This window comes from Halichoerus grypus, chromosome 7 (genome assembly GCF_964656455.1).
Source record: "Halichoerus grypus chromosome 7, mHalGry1.hap1.1, whole genome shotgun sequence".
NCBI classification, from domain to species: Eukaryota; Metazoa; Chordata; class Mammalia; order Carnivora; family Phocidae; genus Halichoerus; species Halichoerus grypus.
The window spans coordinates 78302577-78328568 of NC_135718.1; the positions used below are offsets into that span (position 1 = coordinate 78302577).

The following is a 25992-nucleotide window of genomic DNA, read 5'->3' on the forward strand; positions in this document are numbered from 1 at the left end:
TCTGTCTCGGCGTAGAACACAAATTTGCACGCTCTTCACAGTAACACATGTTTGAAGATAAAAAGTATTAGAAATTGACTTCAAGAACTCATTTTTTTTGGGCTCGCAGGTTTGTTGCCAGTTGCATCTTTAAGGCCCCTTCAAATTATATGGCTGTTTGATTTAAAATATTTATGTAGTATTTATTTTGTGACTAGAGGATTGCACAGTTGATTTTCTTTACTGCTCAATTTTCTTTATTGCCTTAACATTTGGAGGTACTGTTCCTGAGATTGTATATCTTAAGACTGTGATTTCTTGGATTTTTTTTTTTTTTTAAGTTTACTGAACTGCCTGGTGGAAATTTTGTCAGATTCGCTCATTTGTGTGGTGCAGAAGTTTATGGGAAATGAATGAGAGAACACGGGACATTGGGCGGCATACTTCATGGTGTATTGATTATTGCCAGAGGCGGGTTTGGGTGCCTGCAGGGGCCAGTCACCAGCGATGGGGTGGGGACAGTAATGCCATCGTGCAGGTTTGTTATGGGATTGGGTCTGTCGGTGCCCAGCACGCTGCGGGTGTAGAGGGTACATGGTAGTGGCTATTACTAGGGCTTCTTTTTGAGGCCAGAAAGTAGTAGAAAGTGGTTATGGGGGCACCCGGCTGGCTCAGTCAGTGGAGCACATGATTCTTGATCTTGGGCTTGTGAGATCGAGCCCCATGTTGGGGGTAGTTTACTTGAAAAAAATAAAATGTCTTTATAAAAAAAAAGCGGTTATGTCTTCCTGTCTTATTTATTTATTTATTTATTTATTTACCATAACAGAGGATTTTGTGGTAGCACGAGGGAGGTCTTGGCTGACTGAAAACCTCATTCCGTTTTTCGATTGCATTCATATCGTCTAAATTTATGCATTTCCATCTTTTGTTCCGGTTGCTTTTACAGCTGTGGCTCATGATGCAAAAAACACCAGATCACAGTAAGTTTTTATCTGTCTAGAACCTTTGCAGATCAGTCAGTCTGACCAGCCGGTTCTTCGTGCAGAGTAGTGGCTTTACATTGATCTTTTTCGCAGTTTTAGATGTTTTTATCATGAAATATTTTAAACATTTAGAAAATATAGAGAATAATATGATGAACATATATATACCCAAGCCCTCACTTTTATCAAATATTTTGTATATTTGACGTGTTTTGGGGAGTGTGTGTGTGTATAAATTTTTTTTTAAACAAACCCCCCATTTCCACGGGACTGTGGGGTCTGGTTCTCTGCTCTCTGGTGCGGGGGTAGTGCCTGGGGAGTGGGGGCTCCACATAAACACTGTATCCTTCTCCAGGGGCCTTCCCACCCTTCTTCCCAGAGGTAACATGGTTACAGTAGCCTTACAGGAGGGGAAGTGTCCTGCTGGGCTCAGCCAGTGATACAATTGTGAGTTAAATGAGGACTGCCCTCAGGGAACTTTGAGCGTTGAGATACAAGGTAGGGCAGAGGAATTCGGAAACAGCTCCTACGGAAACCAGAACAGTCCCCCTGCAGGTGCGGAGGTACAGTAGCCTTGGGATGAACTTGAACTTGGATGAACTTGAACTTGAAGACGTTGGGATGAACTTGGGGACGCGGAGATGGGGCAGGCCTTTCCAGGTGAGCCAGAGCTCCGCGGTGGGAACAGTGTTCCTGGGGATTAAGAGTAGGTAGTTCAGGGTTGCCTGGACTCTGTTATCACCAGTAGCAAGAGAAGTGGCCAGAGAGCAAGACCCCTGAGCCCTAACCTCACAGAACCGGCAGCGCTAGGCCCTTAATGGAGCAGGACCGCAGATGAGAAGAGACGCGGACATTCCAGAAGCAGGCCGTCCTGGATGAAACTTCAGTTGCTCCCCTTCTGGCTGTGTAGCCTGGACTAAGCCACTTGCCCTCTCCCATGTGAGGTCCATTCTGACTTCGGCTGCCGAGAAGTTAAGAGCATGGAATTGAGTTTTTGGGAGATACTGCACTGTTTTGAGGTTCTGTTGCCTGTGGGGATTTGAAAGAAGCAGCTCCGTGAGGAGAAGCCTAAGACTTACCGGTCGGTCACAGATGTACGGAGTGACCTCCGCACGTGCCGTCCTGCACACGGTGAACCCACCAGTGCTGTCCTTCCTCCAGTGGAAAAAACCATCCTCTTCTCGGCCGTCTGGGCAGAACCAGGGACCATCCACAGTTGCTTTTCCGTGACCACCGTCCCCTTCCAGTCCCCAGAGAAAGGTCGTTTGGTCTCTGCATTATCTCTTGCATTCATCCAGACTTGAACCCGCATCCCTTCCTGCCTGGATTCCACCTAGCCGTCTGCTGTCTGCCCTGACCTCCTTCCCCTCACCCAACTGCTGGCAGTCCTTTTCCCAAGCTGACCTGACTGCTGGCAGTCCTCTTCCCAAGCTGGAGAGGGGGTCATGGTACCATCCTGCCCACATGTGCCCCTGGATCCCCGTGCCCCGAGGAGAAAGCCTGAGCCCCTCAGTCGAACGTGTCTGTGGTCTGTCCCTTGCTGTCCCTCTCATCCCCCCCGTCCCCTCCCTGGTCGTGGTTCTTTACTCCCGAGCTTTGTGCCCCCTCGAATGCCTTCTGCTGCACTGGTCTGCCTTAGTTTCCTCTTTCAGGGTCTCTGGGATGAGCCGTGCCACTCTCCCCCCTCCAGCAGCCTGGGCTGGGTGTTGCCCTGCACCTGCCACGGTCGTGCTTCCACCCAGCACACCGGCTACTGCGGGGGGGGGGGGCAGTGGGGATGTGAGTGTGCATGCAGGACGTGTGGTCACAGCCCAGCCCTGGAGAATAGTGGCAGTCACACCTCATGTGTGTGTCCCCTCAGGTGCCTCCGTGGACATGCGATCGCCCAGCAGGTGCGAGGGAGGCCCCCGGGGCCGTCCCCCCCTGTGGGGGCAGAAAGGGAAGTGAGCAGCGAAGCGGGGCAGCGAAGCAGGGCTCCTAAAGTTGGGGGCCCGTCGGTGGTGGAAGAGACCAGACTTGGAGCCAAAGGCCCTTCCTCTCCCAGAACCGGCCGAGCCAGGGCATGTCAGAGCGATGTTTTTGCAGTCATCATCAAAAAGAATTGGCAGAGGGAGTGATGTTGGAAAAGCGTTCTGCGTGTGAACTTTGCTTGAATACTCTCCATTTCCCTGCTCGCTCTTCAGCGCTGGTGAAGCGCTCAGGCTCAGAGGCTGTGCCTCCCCGGGTTCCCTCGGCCACAGGGGCCGGGCCCAGGAGTGGCCTTCTGGGTTCTGCTCTGTGCGGGGCCCAAGGATTCGCCACATTTCAGACGGTCACTTGGGGAATCTTACTGACGTCAAGCGCTTTCCCTGCTTCGCAAACTAATACGGTGACAACAGTAAATTCTTAGTCCGTTAATAAGTTGTATTCTTTACATTCTGTTAAATCCTTTTTTTAAAAAAGACTCTACTTATTTATTTGAGAGAGAGAGAGCGAGCGCATGAGCAAGGGGAGTGGCAGAAGGACAGGGAGAAGCAGGGAGCCCAACACGGGACTCAGTCCCAGGACCCTGGAATCATGACCTGAGCCGAAGGCAGATGCCTAACCGACTGAGCCACCCAGGTGCCCCTCTGTTAAATCCTTTGAAAAATGAATTGGTTTCTTCCATTCTAGAATTCTGGAGTCTCTGCATACACTTGCTCAGGACAAGAAGATGGCTCAGCTGCATTCAACAATCATGTTCTTAATTTCCAAGAATTTCTTTTTTTTTTTTTTTTTTAAAGATTTTATTTATTTATTTGACAGAGAGAGACACAGCGAGAGAGGGAACACAAGCAGGGGGAGTGGGAGAGAGAGAAGCAGGCTTCCCGTAGAGCAGGGAGCCCGATGTGGGGCTCGATCCCAGGACCCTGGGATCATGACCTGAGCCGAAGGCAGACGCTTAACGACTGAGCCACCCAGGTGTCCCAATTTCCAAGAATTTCTAAAAAATTTTGGAAATTGCTGCCTCTGCAGGGGGCTGTTACAGGGAAACTACCCTGACTGTTTCATCTGTCCTCATCTCGACCCCTCCAGCGTTTGGTGCTCGAGGTGTAGCAGCCTCTCTGGCCCGAGGAAACCTGTCTTCTCTCGGATTCTGTCGTGTGAGAGGGCGCTAGTCTGCATCTTCTCCTGTCTGTCCCCTTCCTTGATGATTTCCCCACCGTCCACTCTGCCGTCCACACACATCAGTGGTTTTCACCATATTTTGTTCCCTGCTGCAGTTTGTGCGGATGCCTGGCCATTTTTCTGTGTGTGGGTATTTCTGCTACTGGTCCTGCTGTCCTCCCAGACTCAGTGACTTGAAGACAAATTGACCTGAGAATGTCTGCAGCGGGAAGGGATCAAGAGACCATTTGCTTCATTGTCTCATTTTAGGAGTAGGTAAACTGAGGCTCAGGGGGGTGATGCGGCTTATGTAATTTGACACAGTCCTTCTTCGATGAAGTCAAACCAGAAACCAAGGTTCCTGACCCCTCTGTACCACGTAGAGGTCCTCACACGGACTCTTCACGGTCTCCTGTTCCATTATTGTTAGCTGGGCAAGGAGCCTCAGAGCTGTTCGACCCTCACATGTCCCTCTTTCCTCTCAAAGTAGATGTCGAATAGTCATTCACCAAGACCTAACAATTTTTTCTGTGATTTAAAAATTTTATTCAGTTATTTAATTACCAGCAGTAAAATTCACTCTTTTGGAGCATTTAGTTCTCTGAGTTTTAACACATGCACTGATCCACGTATCCTGTTCTGCAAACGGCCCGTGGCATCCGCTTCTCAGATTCCCTGGTGCTACCTCTCTGTAGTCAGTCCCCCCATCCCTAACTCCTGACAGCATGGATCTGTTCTCTGTTGCTGTAGTTTTGCCTTTTCCAGAATATCATGTAAGTGGGATTGTACAGATTATCCCCTTCTGAGACTCACTTCTTTCCCTTAGCAGAGTGCATTTGAGATTCATCCATGTTGTTGTGTGTATTAGTAGTTTGTCCCTTTTTATTACTAAGTAGTAGTTCAGGGTATGGGCGTACCACAGGTTTTTGTTTTGTTTTTTTGTTTGGTTTTTTTTTTACCCTTCACCCACTGCATTCCCACTAGAAATATGTGAGAGTCCTGGCTGATGTGCATCTTTGTTGGCATTTGATGTTGCCAGTTTCGAAAATTTAGCCATTGTGGTAGGTGTGCAGTGGTATCTCAGTGTGATCTTAAGTTGCATTTCCCTGATGATCAGTGATGTTGAGTATCTTTTCATGGCTTATTTGCCTTTCTTCTGCCTGTTACATATATCCGTGTGTCTTCTATTGTACTGTTTGTTTTCCTCATTGTCATTACCATAATTGTATTCCAGGTTGGTATTGTGCTGGTTTTTTATATCAACATTTTGTCTGTATACTACAGTAGATTCTAGCAGTCAAGGCACTGAGCGAGGAACTTTATATACGTAATCTCAGTTTATCCTCACAAAACCCTGTGACAGAAGTAGTGTTTTATCTTATTGTGGTGGAGATATATAGACCCCATGTTCAACGGATATTTGTTGCATGCCTGCCATATGCTTTAGCCAGGCATTAGACCTATGTACTCGTTCTGTGACTTTGGGCAAGTCATTTAATTTCTGAGTCCGTGTTCATATCTGCTAAATAGGGATCTGTCTCACGATATTTTCTCTCAAGGTTATTGAGTGAGGGTTTGAAGGAGAGTGTAGGAAGCATGCTCAGCAGAAGGTCTGGCCCATGGCATTTACTGAGAAAGCATTAGCATTAGCTTCTGGTCTAACACCTCCTACCGAATGACGCTGTTCCTGGCCTGTCCTGGCCATCTCCCTCTGGAAAACTGCCCCTGGGTCAGTCCCCTGCTCCACTCTGGATCAAATACTAGAGTCGACACAAGATTCAGCCTTTTCCTTTTATGAAATGTGTTTCTCTGTTTCCTCTGTGTGGCTTACTAATAGACTGCCTCATTTGGCCAAGACAGATGGGATTGGACCAGTTTTGCACGACAGACCTGTGGTGCTGCAGTTGCCCCTGCTCAAACCCCCCCCCCCCAATAGATGCAGAAGGGACCAGTGGCCCTGGAGCTTGCTGGTGGCTAACCTGGATGCTCTGTTCCAAAATTCACATTTCATACTTTTTGTTTCCATTTTGCAATCTTTATATTTATCCAATAGCATAATTAATCAACCAATTAATTTTTTAACTTCTTTTTTTTTAAGACTTTATTTATTCTAGAGAGTGCGAGTAAGCACAGGCGGCGGGGGAGGGGCAGAGGGAGAGGGAGAAGCAGACTCCCCACTGAGCAGGGAGCCTGACCTGCGGTGTGGGGCTCCATCCCATGACTTCCCAGGACCTTGAGAACATGACCTGAGCCAAAGGCAGGTGCTTAACCCACTGAGCCACCCAGGCACCCCCTAATTTTTTAACTTCTTAATGTAGTTACAAACATACAGATTTGGTTGACACCACTTTATACTTTAAATACCTAACCTTAGGTATGGCAAAGGGGTGCTGTGAGCAATGGTATATGTTGTGTTGCTGGAATTTTTTTAATTTGTCATTTGCTAGTCATTTAATCAGGTTTTCTCTTTTTTTTTTTTAAGATTTTATTTATATATTTGACAGAGAGAGACACAGCGAGAGAGGGAACACAAGCAGGGGGAGAGGGAGAGGGAGAAGCAGGCTCCCCGTGGAGCAGGGAGCCCGATGCGGGGCTCGATCCCAGGACTCTGGGATCATGACCTGAGCCGAAGGCAGATGCTTACCGACTGAGCCACCCAGGCACCCCTAGTCAGGTTTTTTCTTTATTGGCCAGATCATTTGGGATGATTTCCAGGAAACTGGAAATACTTTGAAGAGATGTTGCTATTTGTAATGAGTGCCTAAGGTTTTCTAACATCAGTAATAGAAAAGCTGAATGAGGGGCACCTGGGTGGCTCAGTCGTTAAGCGTCTGTCTTCGGCTCAGGTCATGGTCCCAGGATCCTGGGATCGAGCCCCGCATCGGGCTCCCTGCTCCTCGGGAAGCCTGCTTCTCTCTCTCCCACTCCCCCTGCTGTGTTCCCTCTCTCGCTGTGTCTCTCTCTGTCAAATAAATAAAATCTTTAAAAACAAAAACAAAAAAAAAAGATAAGCTGAATGAGCCAAGTGTTTACTTAGAGTCCATTTCAGCTCCGGTGTAAGAATGTCTTACCTTTACGAATATCATCAAGGGTGATCTGGTTGGCAAGGTTATTCTGTTTAGGGTAGGACAGGAAGAGGAAACTGTAATATTAGCAAAAACAAAAGGGTATAGCAATGACCTTGTACAAATTGTCAGGTCATTCGTTGTGGGGTGTGTGAGGCTTTGTCTGTGGGAGCAAGGGTTGGGCTGCAGTGGGCTCCCCGCGTTCTCTTGTCCCCTTGCTGGAGCGCTTGGTGTGTTGTCCTCCCCTGGGCAGGCGTGGATGTGATGCTCACCCTCTGTGGGGTGCATCCCCCTTTTGGCTTCTGTGATCCCCTCAGCAGCACAGCAGGCCTTTGAAGTGCAGGAGCCCAGAGGAGCATCCAAGACTCTGGATTCTGGAGTAGACGGCCTGGGGCCAGGTCCTCGGTCTACCGCTCGCCAGCTTCACGACTGTGCACAACTTAATTGCTTTCTGCACCTTGCGCTTCCTTCATCTGTATAATGGGTGTAATAATAGTGCCTACCTCACAGGGGTAAATGATTGTAAAGAAAGAAGAACCGTCAAGAGGTGGAGTTGAAATGACCTGATTCTGATCATCTGGTGCCATTGTTTTCAGTACGGGAGGCGAGCCTCCGGGAGACCCACAGTAACGTTTCTCCTCTCCTTCCTGCCCACATGGGAAGAATTTCTCATTTCTTGTATTGAATGCCAGGGGAAAAGTTTGATAGCATGTTTTTACTAGAAATACAAATAATTATCGTGAAAATGACTGTTGCCACCTAAGAAATGGAATTAGCTAAACTAAAAGGGACCTTTTTTTTATATAAAGCCCCCCCCCCAAATAAAGCCCAAGTAGTTTTTGTAGAGTTACTGCACCTAAGATTAGTTATGGTAAGTGACAGTCTCATCCTATTTACGGGTGAAAATATTAAAAACATAATCAGCCGTCTGTTTAAAACACAACACCGCACGATTTCGTTGAAATGATTCGGCTCTGCTGCTTTAATCTTGAATTTGGCTGGGTTGCATGTGAGTTGATTTTTTTCCCATTTGAGATGAACGCAATAAGGTGGGACCCCAGATGTGAGTCCACCAGGAGGAAAAACCGTTTGTGAATTTCATGTCGGTCTAGAAGTCCAATTTGACTTATACCCGTGGGCGATGTGTGGTGCTGGCTGGGTCTGCATCATAATTCTGAAGTCTGTGCTGATGTCCTGTGACTAATATGTTCCAGCTGTCTGGGTCACTACTTTGGAGTACTATTTATTTGCGGTAGTGATGCTGCAAATAGGAAAAGCTTTCCCTTTTGTTGGTTGAGAGCTCTGCTGGTAATTAGCAAAACAAGCATGCCTCTTGTTTGGGAGAGACTGGAAAGGCGGCTGAAGGGTACATTGTACACAACCACAGTGGAAAACAATTTGGCATTACTTAGAAGAGCTGAACACGCGCAATCCCAAGCTCAGTCCTCCTCTCTTAAGTGTATACCCTGGAGAAACGCGGTATGTGCCCCAGGGACAGGCACTGGAATGTAAATAGCGTTGTTCATAATAGCAAAAACTGACAAAACCCCAGGTGATCCTCGGTGGAATGGAGCGGTGAGCTGTGGGTCTGTTCACACAGAGGGAACTGTATAGATAGTGGTGATCATCAACCACGGCCACATGAGTCGCCAGGGGTGAGTCTCAGAATCCGCATCGGAAGAGGCAAGTCTTAATACATACACTCCGGTTTTACTTTACATTGGTTTTAAAACCTGGCAAAATGCAACCACATAGTGAGAATATGTATGTGATGAAAACATACGGATGAGCGGAGGAATTAAATCAGAATTGGGGCTAGTGGTTAACTGCAGGGGAGTGGATGGAGGGAGTCAGGAAGGGGCACACACGTCTTCCATAATACCCCACAAAACCCCCCAGACCCAGCTGCTGGGGTATCGGGTGCATGGGCTTTGTTTCCATTATTCTCTAGTCTGACATATGGTCACCGAATAACAGGGTACCCCAAATGGAGCAGCTTAAAACACTGACCAACACTGGTCATCTCACAAGGTCTGTGCGTGGGCAAGACGTTGGGACAGCTTGGCTGGGTGGTTCTGGTTCGGGGTCTCCCATCTGGTTGTGGTCCAGGTAGCCGCGGCAGCAGCCGTCCTCAGAAGGCTCGGTGGGCTCAAGGTGCAGCTCCCGGGCTCCCCAGGGCTGTTGTGCCGAGGACCCTCCCAGGACAGAGTGAGGAGGCTGCCCTGGACCCCAGCCGTTCAGATCTGACTCCCATTTCCCCCGGCTGGATGGAGAGACGTGCGCGTTCAGTGGGCAGTAGGAAGAGGGGCAGGAAGCTCCCCGTATGCTCAGTGTGGGGGGGGGCACCAGAGCTTGAGTGTGGGACGCAGGATCATTGGCGCCTCCTCCGAGGCTGGTTCCTGTGCTTGTGCACTTTTTGATCTACTTCACGATAAAGTTTTTCTAGACAAGCCGAACTGGGAAGCTTATTTTGCATTAGTGATGGTGCGGGCACTCATCGACATGACAAGGATGTGGGTGCCACACGTGTTTGCAGTGTGGGGCTGGAGCAGAGTCCGTGGTGGGGGCTGACTACTGGGGGAGGGGGCCCTGGCTGCTGACAGCACCTGCGGGGGGGTGGGGGCGGGCAGGGCAGAGAGGGACCCGGGGAGTACGGACCCCAGGACGTGTGGTGTAGACGGGACCACATGTGCCTAGATGTCCGTCTACCTGTGTCCCTAGATCAGGTGGAAATCTGGACTCGTGATTTTTGAGGAGAATTCTCTGGGCTAAGGGCCACTGGTAGTGTCCTGGGCTCACCGTGATGTTGAAGTCTCTACCAGCCTCAGCTGTTCTCCCGAGACCCCCTTTAATGGGAAAGGAGAGCCCACCCCTCACTCCCTTCCCCTACAAGTGAGGGTGTAGCTGGAAAGGAACTGGACAAGTAAGGATAGGAGTTTGAGCTTAATTCATGCTGTAATTACATTGTGCTCGCAATGCATGTTTGTTTTATTAGCAAGTTTTCAATTGCTATTTCATTTGCTTATCCTCACCAAAATCTCTGAGTAAAACTGATGTTTCCAAAGGAGCGTCATGTGTTTTCCCTTGGATTTGGGTAGCTTTTGGCCTAACTTCCTGGTGAGTGTTCCTGGGGTCCAGGTGCTCCGGCGTGTGAGGCATCGAGACCCATCCTATCTCCTTGTGGGTTGCAGAATCCTTGGGAACAGGTGCTCCCCAGTCCCCAGGTGAGGAAGCAACTTGAGGCAGTTCTCTGGGTTTTTCATCGAGCTGGCGAGTGGAGGAGACGGGACTGAAAGCCAGGCACAGGGGCCCTGACTCACTTTCTTCAAGCTTTCGTATGTGGCTCCTTCACACGTTGGACGTCGATACCTGTAAACCTCTTTGTGCAGGATTGTGGTGACCAATGCATGAAGGACCCCTTTAGGCCATCTTATGGGGACACCACGTGTTCCTCAGTGGTTCTGATGCTGCCTCCGTCCTCAGTGGTAGAGCCGTGCATGTCATTATACGGGACTTGGCTGGTTACAAAAATGAGAGGAAATATCCTCAACAGCAAGTGATAATTGCCTTTTGTTGTGGCCAAGGTAAAAGGCACCTCTGGTGATGCTTGTTTTGCTTCCCTTGGCCAACAGTGTTCTCTTTTGAGAAAAAAGGGAGGAAAAAAATACACATATAATGTCAAAATTACATTAAGGGTTATTGTGTTTAAAAGGGAAGTATAATTACTAGTAGTCGTTATAGAATTGGTAATCATAATTAGAGTATTAATGGTAGTATTAAGAATGATTATTATTTTTTTTTAAAGAATTTATTTTAGGGAGAGAGAGCACAGGCAGGGGGAGCGGGGAGGGGCAGAGACAGAGGGTGAAGCAGACTCCCTGCTGAGCAGGGAGCCCCCGATGTGGGGCTCGATCCCAGTACCCTGAGATCATGACCTGAGCCGAAGGCAGATGCTTCACCGACTAAACCATCCAGGTGCCCCAAGAATGATTATTCTTCAGGGAACAAACTGCTGTGCGCCCCCTCCCCCCAGATGGCATGTGAATATGTTTGGCCTCTTGGCCTTGAGGTTGCTTTTTTTTTTTTTTTTATATCTTCTTTTTTTTATTGTTATGTTAATCCCCATACATTACATCCTTAGTTTTAGATATAGTGTTCCATGATTCATTGTTTGTGCATAACACCCAGTGCTCCATGCAGAACGTGCCCTCCTCAATACCCATCACCAGGCTAACCCATCCTCCCACCCCCCTCCCCTCTAGAACCCTCAGTTTGTTTTTCAGAGTCCATCGTCTCTCATGGTTCTTCTCCCCCTCCGATTTCCCCCCCTTCCTTCTTCCCCTCCTGCTACATTCTTCTTCTTCTTTTTTTCTTTCTTAACATATATTGCATTATTTGTTTCAGAGGTACAGATCTGAGATTCAACAGTCTTGCACAATTCACAGCGCTTACCAGAGCACATACCCTCCCCAGTGTCCATCACCCAGTCACCCCATCCCTCCCACCCCACCCCCCACTCCAGCAACTTGAGGTTGCTTTTGAGGAGAGCATCGTATGGGGGTGGGGGGGGCCACCTGTATGGTGAGACATGCCTTGAGCTTGGGGTCAGAAGATCTAAGTAGAGGTTTCATCCCCGGTGTTTTCTAGTTGAATGTCCTTGTCGTACTGTCATGATGTCGGTTGGCACGTGGTGGGTCTGCCTGGGAGACCCAGGAGGCCCAGCAGTCTGGCGTGGCTCGGAGGGTGCACGGGGGCCTCACGTGGGGTCTCAGAAATCCAGTCACACTCGGGCCCTGGAAGCTCCCCTGCTCTTCTGAGTGGAGGTTTGGGCGACGTCACATGTCACTGCCTTGAGATTGATGTGAGTTAAGAGATACTTAATCAGGAATTTCTTTGTTCCAGAACTTTCTAGAGTGGCTGAGGCTAACGATTGTTCCCCACATTCAGGATGGGATGGATCAGTTTTTTCTTTTTTCACTTTTCTCCTTGCTTAAAAGCAATTTAGATAGAGCACCTTTTTAATCTAGAGGTTTGTCATAAATGAAGAATATTTTCTCAACTGAAATAGCTTTAATTTAGTAAAAATCCTTGGTAGTAACATGTTGTTTCGCTTCTGCTTGCAGGGTGAGGGAGCATGAACGGCCTTGAATGTGCCCCTGGGCTTATTTAGCCATTCGCTTTTCATTAGGAGAAAGAAGACGGCCATCTGCTTGAGAGGTGTGTAAAGATTTCTCTGCAACTTTTTATCCTAAAAATTTCAGACATATGGAAGAGTTAGAAGAATGTGCAGTGAGTTCCTGTGTATCCACCGCCTACATTTAACACTTGTTAGCATTTTGCCATATTGTGTGTGTCTGTTTGTGTGTTTGTGTGTGTGTGTGTGTGTGTGTGTGTGTGTGTGTGTGTTTGAGGGCTTGTACATTTTTCTGCTGAAGCATGTAAAGTAAAAGTAAGTTGTAGGCATCATGACATTTTATCCTAAATTCTTCGAGATGTAGCTCCTAAAAATAAGGATATTTTCCCTTGAGAGGCATTTTAGAACATTCATAAACTATGTGATGTAGAATCATTTAATTAAACACAGTTATAATTTTCTATTGAAAGGTGTAATTTTGGATTTATGATCCTTTCGTAGCCAATGTAAATGAAGGCAGGTTTTCAAAAATCTTTAAGCAGTGATTTATTTAACGGACAGATAGGCAGTGCGAACCTGTTTGGTGTGAGAACTTTCTGCACGTAAAGGATTGGGATTTGCACTTGCCCGTGTGTCCTGCATAAGGGGATGGCCGTGTTTCCCTTGTTCCGTGTGCTCTGCCCGTCTGCACCCCTGGGGCTGGTGTTCCTGCGGCTTTCACAAGTAGACTAGTCGCTGTGCTTGAACGGGATCGAAGATCTTCACGGAGTTTTGAACCTGAACTCCCAGGAGAATGTGCCAGGGATATGCAGTCCTGTCAAGTTGAGGTTACTGTGTTGAAACCACTGTTCAAGACATTCACAGTGATTCCCAGCGCCATGATTTGACTACCCGAATTGAAACTTCCTATCAAATCCTGCAGGTGTGTTTCGCTGTGATTGGAGGTGTAGATGGTGACGCGTCACAACCAGTCACACAGTCACTTGCTCCCACTCGGTGGTTCTGCGTGGCTGTGCGCTGTCCCACGGGCTGCCCTCTGCTGCACGTTGATGGGCTCTCTCTCAACGGGCCCTGGGAGTCCAAGCATTTCTTCGTAGATGTTTATGAGCTCCAGTTGCCCGTTTAGAGCATGATTTTAGAAGAAGTCTATTATAAGTGAGCCTTATAGGGCAGTGGAGGCTTCTTAAGATTCTTGTGTCTTACTTAGAACACAAAGTGAGAGCAGTGAAGTTTCTTGGAAAGACCCCAGCATTCCGAAGGAGCCCCAGCCGTGACTGGAGTTGTAGGGCTCTCAGAATGATCTAGTTTGGTTTTTTGCTTTTTGGCCTCTGGTTAGGCTTTGAAAAGATGATGATGAGGAGGAATGGGGCTCCATTTGAGGCAAAAAGGCTTTGACAGATTGAGAAGAGAAAGGTGTCTGGGGCCCCGTGTGGGGCTTCAGTTTGCTCTCTGCCCCTGGGGTAATGGTTTTTTTCTCTGTCTGTTGAACTAGGGTATGCATACAGAAGGTGCAGTCTTGTTACATATACAGCTCAGTATAATTTCACAAACCAAGCACTCCCCTGTGACCAGCACCCGGATCAAGAAGCAGAACATTTCCACCACAGCCTCATGCCTCCATCTGGACCGTACACACCAACTCGCTCCATGGGTAGCCATGCTCTTGACTTCTAAGAGCATAATTTCATTTTGTCTGTTGTTCTTTGTGTGTGTGAATGTGTGTGTCATATATAACGCAGATTGTACTGTACTGTGTCTGGCTTTTCTCATTCAACAGTGTATTAGGTTATCCCATATTGTTGCAGATAGTTACAGATTGTTCATTTTCATTGCTATGGAGCGTCGCATTGTGTGAGAATAAACCAGTTTCTTCATTCTATTAGATGCAGGTAGTTTCTGCAGGGCGGGGAGGTGGGGGGTGGTTCCCCCGGCAGAAATGAGGATTACACGGGGTTTTATCCCCGTGGCTATAGTGGAGGCCGTCCTGGGTGTCCAGCTTCTGCTGTCCCATGAAAGAGGAATCCAGGGGCAGACAGAAGGTGGAGACACGGCTGGGAGAGTGTGTGTGGTTTCTCAGTCCTGCAGCGATTCCCGCTGCTCTTCCTGGGGCTCAGCACGTCCCTTTCCACCTTGGTCCCCTGCTGACACACGTTTTCTGCCCCCTCTCCTCTGCCACTTCCCCCTCAGAGGGGACCGTGCAGAATAGATCAGACAACTGGCCACTGGTGAATAAAGTTCATTAGGTGCTGATACTAGATGTTCGACGGGGAAAGTCATGGGCTTGCTCTGGAGCACCTGTGCTGTGGGTATGGACCCACAGGGGCGGGCGTGGGCCACAGCCCTGGAAGCCAGCTGTGCCGCGGAGTTGAGCGTGTAGATGCGGAGGCTTGTGTGGGCCAGGCCTGTAACAGGACAGGAACCAGGGGAGGGGGGTGTTGCTCAGTAAGGGGGGATGGGCCCTGCAGAGTACGAGTACATATGCACTGCCCAATTTTTGACCCAATAAAATGTGTCTGGCTGAATTCGGCAAGCCCACCGATTTCGAACCTTTAGGGAATAGAATGTTCGTTGTGTAGAAGTGGTTCCTGTGGGATTTGGGTGTGTTTATGGCTAAATTTGGTTTCTGTAAGTAAAGTTTTATTCAAACACGGTCATGTTCATTTGTTTATGGTTCGTCTGTGACTGCTTTCGTGATGTGACAGCAGAATCGAACGGTTGTGAAGGAGACCAGGGTCTGTAGCTCCGGCGGGGATCGATGGCCCGCAAGACCTGGCATGTTTGCCATCGGCGCTTTACTTCATAAAAGCGAGGGCACACTGGTCATAACCTCTGTAGTTTTGAAATAGTCTGAGCCCATTAATTTTAATGTGAATGCCTTTATTTATTCATTTATTTATCCAACAAATATTTACTGAGAAGCTACCCTGTGTCAGGGGTAATGAGCTGGCGATAGTCGCATAGGCTCCTGCCCTTGTGGAACTTACGAGGGGCTCCTGTGAGCTGGAAGCTCCACCCCAGGACTGTGCTTTCTATGCATCAGAGCAGAAGCATGAAATGGAAACGGAATGACCACATCTTCAGTTTTAAATGAGTGTATGTTGGTTATATTTCTTAATTTTATAAATTTGATAAGGACGTTCCATAACATAATGGTTACTTCAGTTGTACGGCAAATGTGGTATGATCTATTTAGATATGGCCGTGTCTCTAAGTGTGTCTAAAAGTCCTGCTTGTTTCCATGTGGTGACAGCAGACCATGTAAGGCTGTGTAAGGTCGTGTATCTGGATTGGGCCAGGAGCTTTGACATGCTCATCAAAGCGAGCCAAGCAGACCACCCATCTCAGGCTACTTGAATAATAAATCATAAAACTCAACAGAAAGAACAGCATACAAGGTAATAAAGTTTGGAATGTGGTATAACGAATTCATCCATCCCTGCTGGCATGCTTATCTGTTTGCTCACGTGAGGTTGTAAAAGTTTGTTTTTTCCTAATAGGAGGCCATAGACTAGGGCATTGTCATGAACAGAGACAGGTGAAACTTATAGTATTGTTTTAACCCCGTTAGCATTTTCATGTATGCTCGTAGATGTTTTATGGGTGTGAGTCACTGCGCCGTCATCACCCCAGACTGTCCTCCGACAGACAGAAGGGAAACGCCCTTGACTCATCTCTGCAAACCCTCGTAAGCTGTTGCGGCTGCATTGCCTCGTTCCAGCCCGAGACATCCTTTAGGAAAGTGAAGTGAGGTCGAACATTAATCTGGATGTTGTAGTTACAGTTGGTTAGCTGCGTGTAATAATGTAAGGATGGGAAAAGGCATGAAGTCCTGGCAGTGTGTACTCCTTGCCTTAGGGGCCATCTGACATCGGGCAGGTTGCTCCTTGTCACCTTCTGGGTCCGTGATCTGGTGACGGCACTTTCCCCTGAAACGAGAGCCTCACGGCAGTGGCCATCTGCAGGAACCACAGAGACGAACGTCAGCTGGTGGGGAATAGTTTCACGAATGGGGGCCAGACTCCGCACTGGTTTGTCTTGTTGCCATAATTCATAAAGTGAAGGTGTAGCTCCTCTTTATGAGGAAGAAATGGTACGTATTCATTCTCACTTTCCACTTTTGTGTTTAAAGTGTTTTTACAGATTCAATCCTGGTCTTCATTTTAGTAATTTTTTATAGTGGTGCAGAATGAGGGATAAATGAAAAAGGAGAGTTGAAAATAATGCAATATATGTTAAGAAAGAAAAAAAGAAGACGAAGAATGTAGCAGGAGGGGAAGAATGAAGGGGGGGAAATCGGAGGGGGAGAAGAACCATGAGAGACGATGGACTCTGAAAAACAAACTGAGGGTTCTAGAGGGGAGGGGGGTGGGAGGATGAGTTAGCCTGGTGATGGGTATTGAGGAGGGCACGTTCTGCATGGAGCACTGGGTGTTATGCACAAACAGTGAATCATGGAACACTATATCTAAAACTAACGATGTAATGTATGGGGATTAACATAACAATAAAAAAATTTAAAAAAAAAAAAAAAAGAAAAAGGAGAGTTGAGAAGACCGACCATTGTTTTCCTTACGAAACTGGAAACCGTAGGCTTCACTGCTTTGGGTAAGAAGAAGGTGTTCTGAAACAAATTTGAGGAGAGGCCAAAGCACCTGATCTGTGGCATTAGAAAAACTAGATCTTCTATCCTTCTAAGAGGGAGCCCTTTCGCCCAGAACTCCAGCCTCAGGGGCGTTTAATTTGTCAAGGCCAGCTCATTAAGGTTGACTTCCTCAGGCTCTGGTTTTGCGTCTGGAGAGGGGTCGTCAGTACTAATGTGCACACGAGGACCACGTGGTAGAGCGAGTTGTGGTTTAGAAAGAGTATCAGCATGATTCTCTTGGTTGCAAGTGACGGAAAAGCAATCAAAGTGTCTGTCAGTGAAAGAAGCATTGTTGACTCAGGTAGCTAGCTGATAGCCGGCGGCAGATCTCACTTCAGGAAGGGCTTGTCACAGGAGCTACGTGATGTCATAGGGTCCTCGGTGGGTGCCTTCTCGGGCTGCAGACGGTGGCCCCCCGGCAGCTTCAGGTCCACACTGTTCAGGGATCCTCCGGGACCGGGCCAAGGGCCTGTCCTGATGGGGTTGTGCACTTTGTGCTGAGAGCCCGAGGTCAGCATGTTGGTTCAGCTGAGGATGAAGCCCTGAGTCAGGGCAGTGCGGGATGCTTCCCTCCAGAAATCGGCCTGGTTTCCCGCAGGCTTGGTGGGTGCTGGCATAGTAATAATAATAATAGTAATAAATGCATCTTTTTATGTTTGCAAATTATTTTTTTTAAAGATTTTATTTATTTATTTGACAGAGAGAGACACAGCGAGAGAAGGAACACAAGCAGGGGCAGTGGGAGAGGGAGAAGCAGGCCTCCCTCTGAGCAGGGAGCCCGATGCGGGGCTCCATCCCAGGACCCTAGGATCATGACCTGAGCGGAAGGCAGACACTCAATGACTGAGCCACCTCGCGCCCCTGCAAAGCATTTTTAGGTGTGTTCTCTTGTGAGACCTGAGAGGAGCATCAGGAAGGCGGGATAAAGAAGTGATTAAGAACCCGGATGCTGGGGCCAGGTTGCGTGGGTTCGGTTATTAGCCACAGACGATTTTGACACATTACTTAACCTCTTGTGTGCCCCAGTCTCCTGAACCGTGCCACGGGGTTGAAGGTATCCACCCGCGAGGGCTCTGGGAAGGGCTGAATAATGGATATGTGCTGGGCACTTAGAACAGTGCCTGATACATGCTAGTCTATCACTTGTGAATCTTCAAAACAGGCCCGCCAGCAGAGTGTCTTCATGTGACGGGTGAGGCACCGAAGTCCAGAGTCATGTGACCTGTAAGGGTGACACCTGCTGTCAGGTCTCCTGACTTCTTGTGCCCATGCTGGTCTTTGTAAGGATTATGGGGGCGTTTGGAGTAATAATAAGTCCAGGGAGCAGAGAGGGAAATTCTCCTTGGTTCCAGAACAGTAGCCTGCTGTTTGGACGTACCTAAGTGTGCAGGAAGCATTGCTAATGTGCTCATGTGCAGTTTGGTCTTCGGCTTCCCCTACACCGAGTGCCCCCAGGCATGTTTTGGGAGCATCACGACGAGGAAATCCATGCTCCCGGTGTCCCATGGTGGCGGGCAACATGCTCGGGAGAGTCAGCCATATCCAGGGTTGGCACTCACCCTGGAAATGTTGGCTGATTGTTTAATGAGATCCAGCGTTAGGATCTCCGAGGAAGCTAAGATTTCTGTGGCTGGGAGGTGACTTGACCCTGCAGCCTGGGGTGAAGACATGGTTTCTGTTGGGGAGAGGCTTGGGCCACCCCAGAATGCTGCCTCACCAGTTTCTTCATTAAGAATATCGTCCCACAGGGGCGCCTGGGTGGCTCAGTTGGTTAAGCGGCTGCCTTCGGCTCAGGTCATGATTCCAGGGTCCTGGGATTGAGCCCCGCATCGGGCTCTCCGCTCAGCGGAGAGCCTGCTTCTCCTTCTCCCTCTGCCTGCAGCTCTACCTACTTGTGCTCTCTCTCTATCTCTCTGTCAAATAAATAAACAAAATCTTAAAAAAAAAAAAAAAAAAAAAGAATATCGTCCCACAGTGTTGAGAATGTCTTGTGGAGAAATTATTCAGATTGACTTCCTGAAGGAGGCTTGCCCTGGGTACTCAGACCTCGCTATGACCCAGACGTCTGAGGAGGGTCATGCTGCTTTCTGAGGACAAAGACAGCGATTTCTTTGTACTGTGGACTCAAGACACTGGAAACTTAGGAGTATCGCTGTGGGTAATCTGTAATACACCCCAAAGATGCAGCTGTCCACGCAAGGGAATACATGGTGGGGCCCGCAGTTTGGGGGCTCCCTGTAGGGGCTTTTGGAGAAACACGGTGCTGCTCGAAATTTCCAGAGCTGGCTTCGCGGCCAGACCCACGCGTTTGGCCCCGCAGCGGCCTTGGCCTGTGCCCACCCTGCTGCTCGCCGCCCGGCATGTGGGAGGCGCTCAGATATTTCTTGAATGAACAGATCTGTCTGAACTGCGCCTTTGTCTTCAGTTCGGGTTTCTGTTGACAAGAAGTTGTTTACCATGTGGATGTCTTTGGGAATTAAAGCTTCAAGCCCTCCGTTACCTCCTGTGTCTGAACACTCTGCCTTCTGTTGTCTCTTTACACGAAGGAGGTGCTGTTTTGAGTATTGATTCCAACACCTGGTTTTACAATGACACTTACAGTCCAAAGAACCCAACCCTGTTCAGAGAATAAAGGGATTAGCTGCTAATTCTGTAGAAACGACCCTTGGTTTGCCAAATGCTTGTGGGAATCATAATAGGTTCTGAGATTTAATCCTACTTACTTTGTTCTCAGTTCCTTGGGAGCTTTTTGCCGTGCTAAGTAGTCTGGGATTAAATATTAGTAGTTTATTCACTTTTTTTTTTTTTTTTAAAGATTTTGTTTATTTATTTGACAGAGAGAGATACACAGCGAGAGAGAGAACACAAGCAGGGGGAGTGGGAGAGGGAGAAGCAGGCTTCCCGCAGAGCGGGGAGCCCGATGCGGGGCTCGATCCCAGGACCCTGGGATCATGACCTGAGCCGAAGGCAGACGCTTAACGACTGAGCCACCCAGGCGCCACCTCACTTTTTTTTTTAAAATATTTTATTTATTAGAGAGAGAGAGATAGCAAGAGCAGGAACACAAGCAGGGGGAGTGGGAGAGGGAGAAGCAGGCTTCCTGCCAAGCAGGGAGCCTGATGTGGGGCTTGATCCCAGGACCCTGGGATCATGACTTGAGCCAAAGGCAGACGCTTAACGATGGAGCCACCCAGGCACCCCAGTTTCTTCACTGTCTTAACTTGACCCCTTTTTATAGGTGGGAAATCCTGGTCAGCCCTGTTTCCTGAATGTCAGCAACGGAAGATTCTTGTGATGATTATCCTACTTAGTATTCTCAACAATGCCGTGACCCCACTGTGGCCGAGCCCGTGCGTGGTGGAGTGACCGCAGGCTTGCTTGTACCACTCACACACAGTCTGCCGCCGTGGGTAGGGGCCGGGCCAGCCAGCGGCGCTCCAGCTGCTTGGGGGACGGAGTCTCCTGAGGACTTTCAAAGTGTGCCATGTCCAGGTCCATAACCTCCCCCAGCCTTCTCCTCCTGTGCTCTTATTTTCTCCGGCTAGGGTCTTAAAACCCTTGAAGCAGAACAGTGATTCTTAAAATTGGTTCCCAGAACAGGGACATCAGCGTGGCCTAGTCACATGTCAGGGGGTAGACATTCTTTTTTTCTTTTTTTTTTTTTTTAATTTTATTTATTTATTTGAGAGAGAGAGCATGAGTAGGGGGGTAGGGGCAGAGGCAGAGGGACAAGCAGACTCTCCACTGAGCAGGGAGCCCGACGTGGGGCTCGATCCCAGGACCCTGGGATCATGACCTGAGCCGAAGGCAGAAGCTTAATCCACTGAGCCACCCAGGCGCCCAGGGGTAGACATTCTTAAGTCCCAGGCAAACCTACTGGATCAGGGTCCTGCGGGTGAGGTCTAGCGAACCGTGTTTTAATGAGCCTTCCAGGTGATGCTGTTTCTGTTTTATTTATTTTTATTTTACTTTTTAAAAATCTTTTTAAAAGATTTTATTTATTTGTTTGACAGAGAGACAGCAAGAGAGGGAACACAAGCAGGGGGAGTGTGAGAGGGAGAAGCAGGCTTCCCGCTGAGCAGGGAGCCTGATGCGGGGCTCAATCCCAGAACCCTGGGATCACGACCCGAGTCAAAGGCAGACGCTTAACGACTGAGCCGCCCAGGCACCCCGATGCTGCTTCTGTTTTAATTGAATCAGACATATAACATCAAAGTTACTCTCTTGACCACTTTGAGCATACAGTTCAGTAATGTTAAGTTTACTCACTTTGGACAGATCCCCAGAAGGCTTCATCTTGCAGAGCTGAAACTGTACCCATCCACCCTCCTCCCCTCGCCCCTGGTGACACCATTCTACTTCTTCTGTGACTTCGACTACTCAGGACACCTCATGTAAATGGAGCACCAGACGATTCTTGGGCACAGTCAAGTTTGAGAGCCACTGAGGTCCAAAATCTGACCGGCTCATCCCCCTCTAGATCCTCACCCACGCCATTCACAGCAGCTGAACCATAAACTGTGAACACACCTGTGCGTGTGCCCTTTCTGCGCCCGTCTCTGCCACCTTGTCCCTCTGTGTCGCTTTGGTCAAGTTACTTGACTCCCTTCAACCTGACTTGTGGAGTTTGGTAAAAGGGATTAGACACATGGGAAAGTATTTTGTAAGTCAGCAGGTGGTACAAGGTTCACATACTAAGTGCACGCTAGACCACTCCTCTCTTTTTTGGGTTCGTGTTTGTTTTTACTGAAATTGTACCAGCTTGGTTCTTAAAGGGTTATATAGTCCCACAGCACCTCGTGTCCCCTTTATGCTGATGCTCTCCCCCCCACCCCCTCTCTTGTTTGGTGTTTATTTATCTTCTGCCACGTGGGCAGGAGTCACGGATGCGCTCATGGTAGGCCCCTGTATCTGCAGGCAGCCGTGGTCCAGAAGCAGATGATCCTCCTTTGAGAGGTCAGGGTCAGTCGTCACCTAACACCTGGCCACAGCACCTGCATCACCCCCTCACTTCATCTCATCCCGCGGGCATTTTACCATCTCGCACCATCACCAGAAATCTGGGTGCGGCACAGCAAGGTATTTTGAGAGAAAGAGAGAGAAAGCACACTCACTTAACTTTCATTACAGTCTGTTGTTATAATTGTTCCATTTTAGCATGAGTTCTTGTTGTTAATCTCTTACTGTGCCTGATTTAGAAATTACACCTTATCCTAGGTATGTGTGTGTGGGAGAACACATGGGGTGTCTAGGGTTCGGTGCCATCTGAGCTTTCAGGCACCTGCTGGGGTCTTGGAACGCGTCCCCCGCAGGTGAGGCGAGGCTACTGTGTAGTATACATGGATTACTTGAACTTTCCTGCACATAGATTTTTTCTTGGATTTAATCACTGTCTTGTGTTTTTAAATTAAATTTTTTTTTTTTTTAATTTTAGAGAGGGAGAGAGAGAGCAGGGGGAGGGGCAGAAGGAGGGAGAAAATCTCAAGCAGACTGTCCACTGAGCATGGCGCCCAGCGCGGGGCTCAGTCTCATGACCCTGAGATCATGACTTGAGCCGAAACCAAGAGTTGGATGCTCAACTGATGGAGCCACCCAGGCGCCCTCATATAAATTGTTTTGTTTTAAAAAATGTGTGTACTGATCACTAATTTGTGAATGTGAATCTGCTCCCAATATCTTAAGACTTGAGGTATTTCAGTTTTATTTTGTGGACAGAGTCAGTGCTGGAGGCTGGTGCCCAGTGAGATCCAGACAGCTGCCCCTTCAGGCCTGCCGGGCACCACAGCTCCACACGGGCTCTTCCTTCAACACCGCTCTGGGGTTTCTTGGATCCTTCTCCTGGACTGGCTTCTCTGTTTCCCTCACTTCATGTTCTCTCTTTCCCTCACTTCATGTTCTCTCTTTTCTCCATTTACTCCCTTGTTGTAGCGGACCACATCTTCTGGAACCTTCCTAACAAATTACATGTGACAGGTAAGACTTTGGAGTTGTTCGTCACGTTCGTATTTAGTTGACAGTCTGGCTGGGTGTGGAAGTCCCACTTGGACGTCTGTAAACCCCAGAGCGGGGAGGGCTGGCTCCATGTCCTCTGGCTTCCGGTACAGATGGAGAGAAGCCTCACACCTTCTGATGCCCGGCCCCTTGTCGGGCTGACTTTTCCTTTTCTCTCGGACTCTTCGTTCTTCTCTTTATCTTCAGTGTTCTGAAATGTCCTGAGAACATTCCTTGGTGGGAGGGTCTCTTTTCATTTATTGTGCTGAGATCCCCATGGGCACCCTCAGGCTGGAAACTCACGTCCTTTGTTTTTAGAAATTCTCTCCAAGTCATTAATGATCTCCCCTCCTCTTCTCTGTTCTTTCCCTCCGATGTTCCCATCAGTGCGGGCTCACCTGTCCTGCAGCTACCTTGGTTTTGCTCCCATTTTTTTTCACGGAGTATTTTCTCAACTTCACTTTCTCATCTTCCGTTAACGTTTTCATGTTTTCTGGTTTTATTTTCTGACCACTCTGTTTCTCCTGGTGGCTGTTCTCTGGATGCTTCTGTTTTGCAGAATCTTGTGATTTCAGGACAGAGTATTTTCTCTTAGTTCTCTGAGGGGATTAATCCTATAGTTTTTCCTTCTTTTTGAAGCTTTTTTTCTTTCCCCCCTTGCATAGTTTAATTTCTGTTATGTTGCTTTCTTGCCCCTCCCATTTCTGGCTTTCATGTTAGATACTTGCTCTGTGTGCCTGGTGATCCTTGAGTGTCTGCTCTTGCTTGAGAACGAGGCTTCCCCAGTGGGAAGATTTGGGCTCTTGCGTCTGCCAAGTCTGTTGCCAACATCTATTTGCCTTCTAGCTCTGAACGGTCTAAACTTTTAACCTCTCCTATTGTCTCTGTCCCTGTGGCTTTATGCTTTTAAAAGCATTAATTGTTCTTGTTTGGGGGTTTTAGGAGGCAGACGGACTGTGTGTTCATTTCTCTGTCTTTAACAGGAAGTCTGTGTGGAGTCTTACCGAACTCCAGGGCAGGGCTGGTAGGGTTGGTGTTTGCTCACCAGCCGGGAGCGGCGAGCCTTCCCTGGCGTTCTCTTATTTTTAAGGTGTGATGTATATTTAGATGGTCTCAGCAGAGACCCCGGCTTTCCTGGTAACTCTGCAGTAGCTGCCTCCTCTCTTTTTTTTTTTTTTTTTTATAAGATTTTATTTATTTGAGAGAGAGAGAATGAGAGAGAGTGAGTACATGAGAAGGGGGAGGGTCAGAGGGAGAAGCAGACTCCCTGCCGAGCAGGGAGCCCGATGCGGGACTCGATCCAGGGACTCCAGGATCATGACCTGAGCCGAAGGCAGTCGCTTAACCAACTGAGCCACCCAGGCGCCCTAGCTGCCTTCTCTCTTAGTGAAAGGCTTTCATCTCAGATATAAAGTACCAGTCAATTTATAAATAAATAGGCTTTGAGACAAAAAATAAGAATCCTTAAAAAAAAAAAGATCTTTGTTGATGTTTCTAAAAGGAATTTTCCGAGCGTAAGTGCATAATCCTTAGATTAAAATGCAGCTGACACATTAAGCCTTCTTACATAGAAAGCGGAATAATAGGCTTTAATGCCGTTTGTCCTTGACCACCCACAAAGGGTGCTCCCGTGGGACAGACAGGCTGGACAGAAACACGGCCTGGAGAGTTAGGCTGTATTTGTGATTGCAATCCCTAGTAAATGCTTCAACAGAACCCTCACGCTCAGATCGTCAGAGGGGCCTCAAAAACTCTGGTAAAAAGGGAACCTGAATTCTGAGAGCAGGTGTCTAGCGAAATTAAGCAGTTTTTAGGAGGGCAGTGTGGTTCTTTTAAGAGAGGCCGATGACCTGGGATTATTTCACGATGTGGCCCTGTGGTGACACGTGGCTGCTTTGTGTCCTCCCTGCGTGTTGGACGTGTCCTCTGTGGAGCACTCCCCCTCCACCCCCCAGCAGTGAATGGCACCGCCTGATAACCCGCCGGTGGCTCCTGGCTCCTGGCCCCGGGGGCGACAAGATAGCAGCGTCAGGGGACCTGTGGCTCTGGGCTCGGGGCGGTAACAGCCCTTCTGTCCCCGCTGACCTCACCACCCCCCCCCCGCACCCCCCCCCAGACGAAGGGAAGGGCCTCTTGGCCTCCGTGCTGACCCCTGTGGAAGCTTCCCCAAGACGCTCACTTCTCCTCTTTAGGGAGGGCTGCGGGCAAAACCAGAGACTGCTTTCTCTTTAAAAGCACTGACTTGTGATTGCTCTGTAACCTTTGGAGGAAGTCAGATTCATAGACTTCCGAAGCTTAGAAAGTCCCTTACTCTTGTTCTTTTTTTTTTTAAGATTTTATTTATTTATTTGACAGAGACAGCGAGAGCAGGAACACAAGCAGGGGGAGTGGGAGAGGGAGAAGCAGGCTTCCCGCGGAGCAGGGAGCCCGATGCGGGGCTCGATCCCAGGACCCTGGGACTACGACCTGAGCGGAAGAGAGCCACCCAGGCGCCCCATCTCTTACTCTTGTTCTTAAAACCACTGACCATCTTGGGGCCCTTCTCGTTTTGGTCTTGAGGTGGAGCTACAGAGAATGGGAAGCCCGGTCCTGCAGAGATGCCTGCTTGTTTGCCGAGTGTGGAAAACCAGCAACTGTGAATGCACTGTGGATTCCTGCAGGTTAGGGAGGGACCCTCTCTGTGGAGCCAGCAACCCCTCTCCTCCTGTGTCCTTGTGTCTCTCCCTCGTGCCCTCCTACGCCGTCCCTTGTCTCTTCGAGTGTCTGGGAGCAAGGGAATTCTTGGAGCTGTGTCTGTGACTTGGGCAGGGAGCAGAGCTGGTGGGGCTGAGGGCACACGATGACAGGTGAGCTGACCAACGTGCAGGCGAGGTTTCCCCGAGTTCTGTCAGCCTCGTGGCTGGTTAGAGCTGGTGCCTCTGCCACAATGTCCACTTTCCAAGCTCCTGCCCAAGTATGAGCGGAATATTTCCTTGCTTACCCTCAGCTTCACCGAAGCACCCTAAGGCTTCTGAAAGACTTTTTTAAATTCTGAGGGTCAGCAAAGGAAAATAAACCTTTTCTTAAATT

General features: G+C 48.6%; 1 protein-coding gene across 9 annotated transcripts in view; it reads left to right on the forward strand.

Moving 5' to 3' along the window:
* The window catches only part of SGMS1 (sphingomyelin synthase 1), a 270354-nt gene that overhangs the window by 18429 nt on the left and 225933 nt on the right, over window positions 1-25992 (forward strand). For 7 of the 9 annotated variants that reach the window (XM_078077801.1, XM_036123426.2, XM_036123430.2 and 4 more), the window contains exon 2: window positions 12280-12373. The exons of the other annotated variants lie outside the window; for them this stretch is intronic. The gene's annotated coding sequence lies outside the window, so the exon portion shown is untranslated. The remainder of the gene's footprint in view (window positions 1-12279; window positions 12374-25992) is intronic. 9 annotated transcript variants of the gene reach the window in all.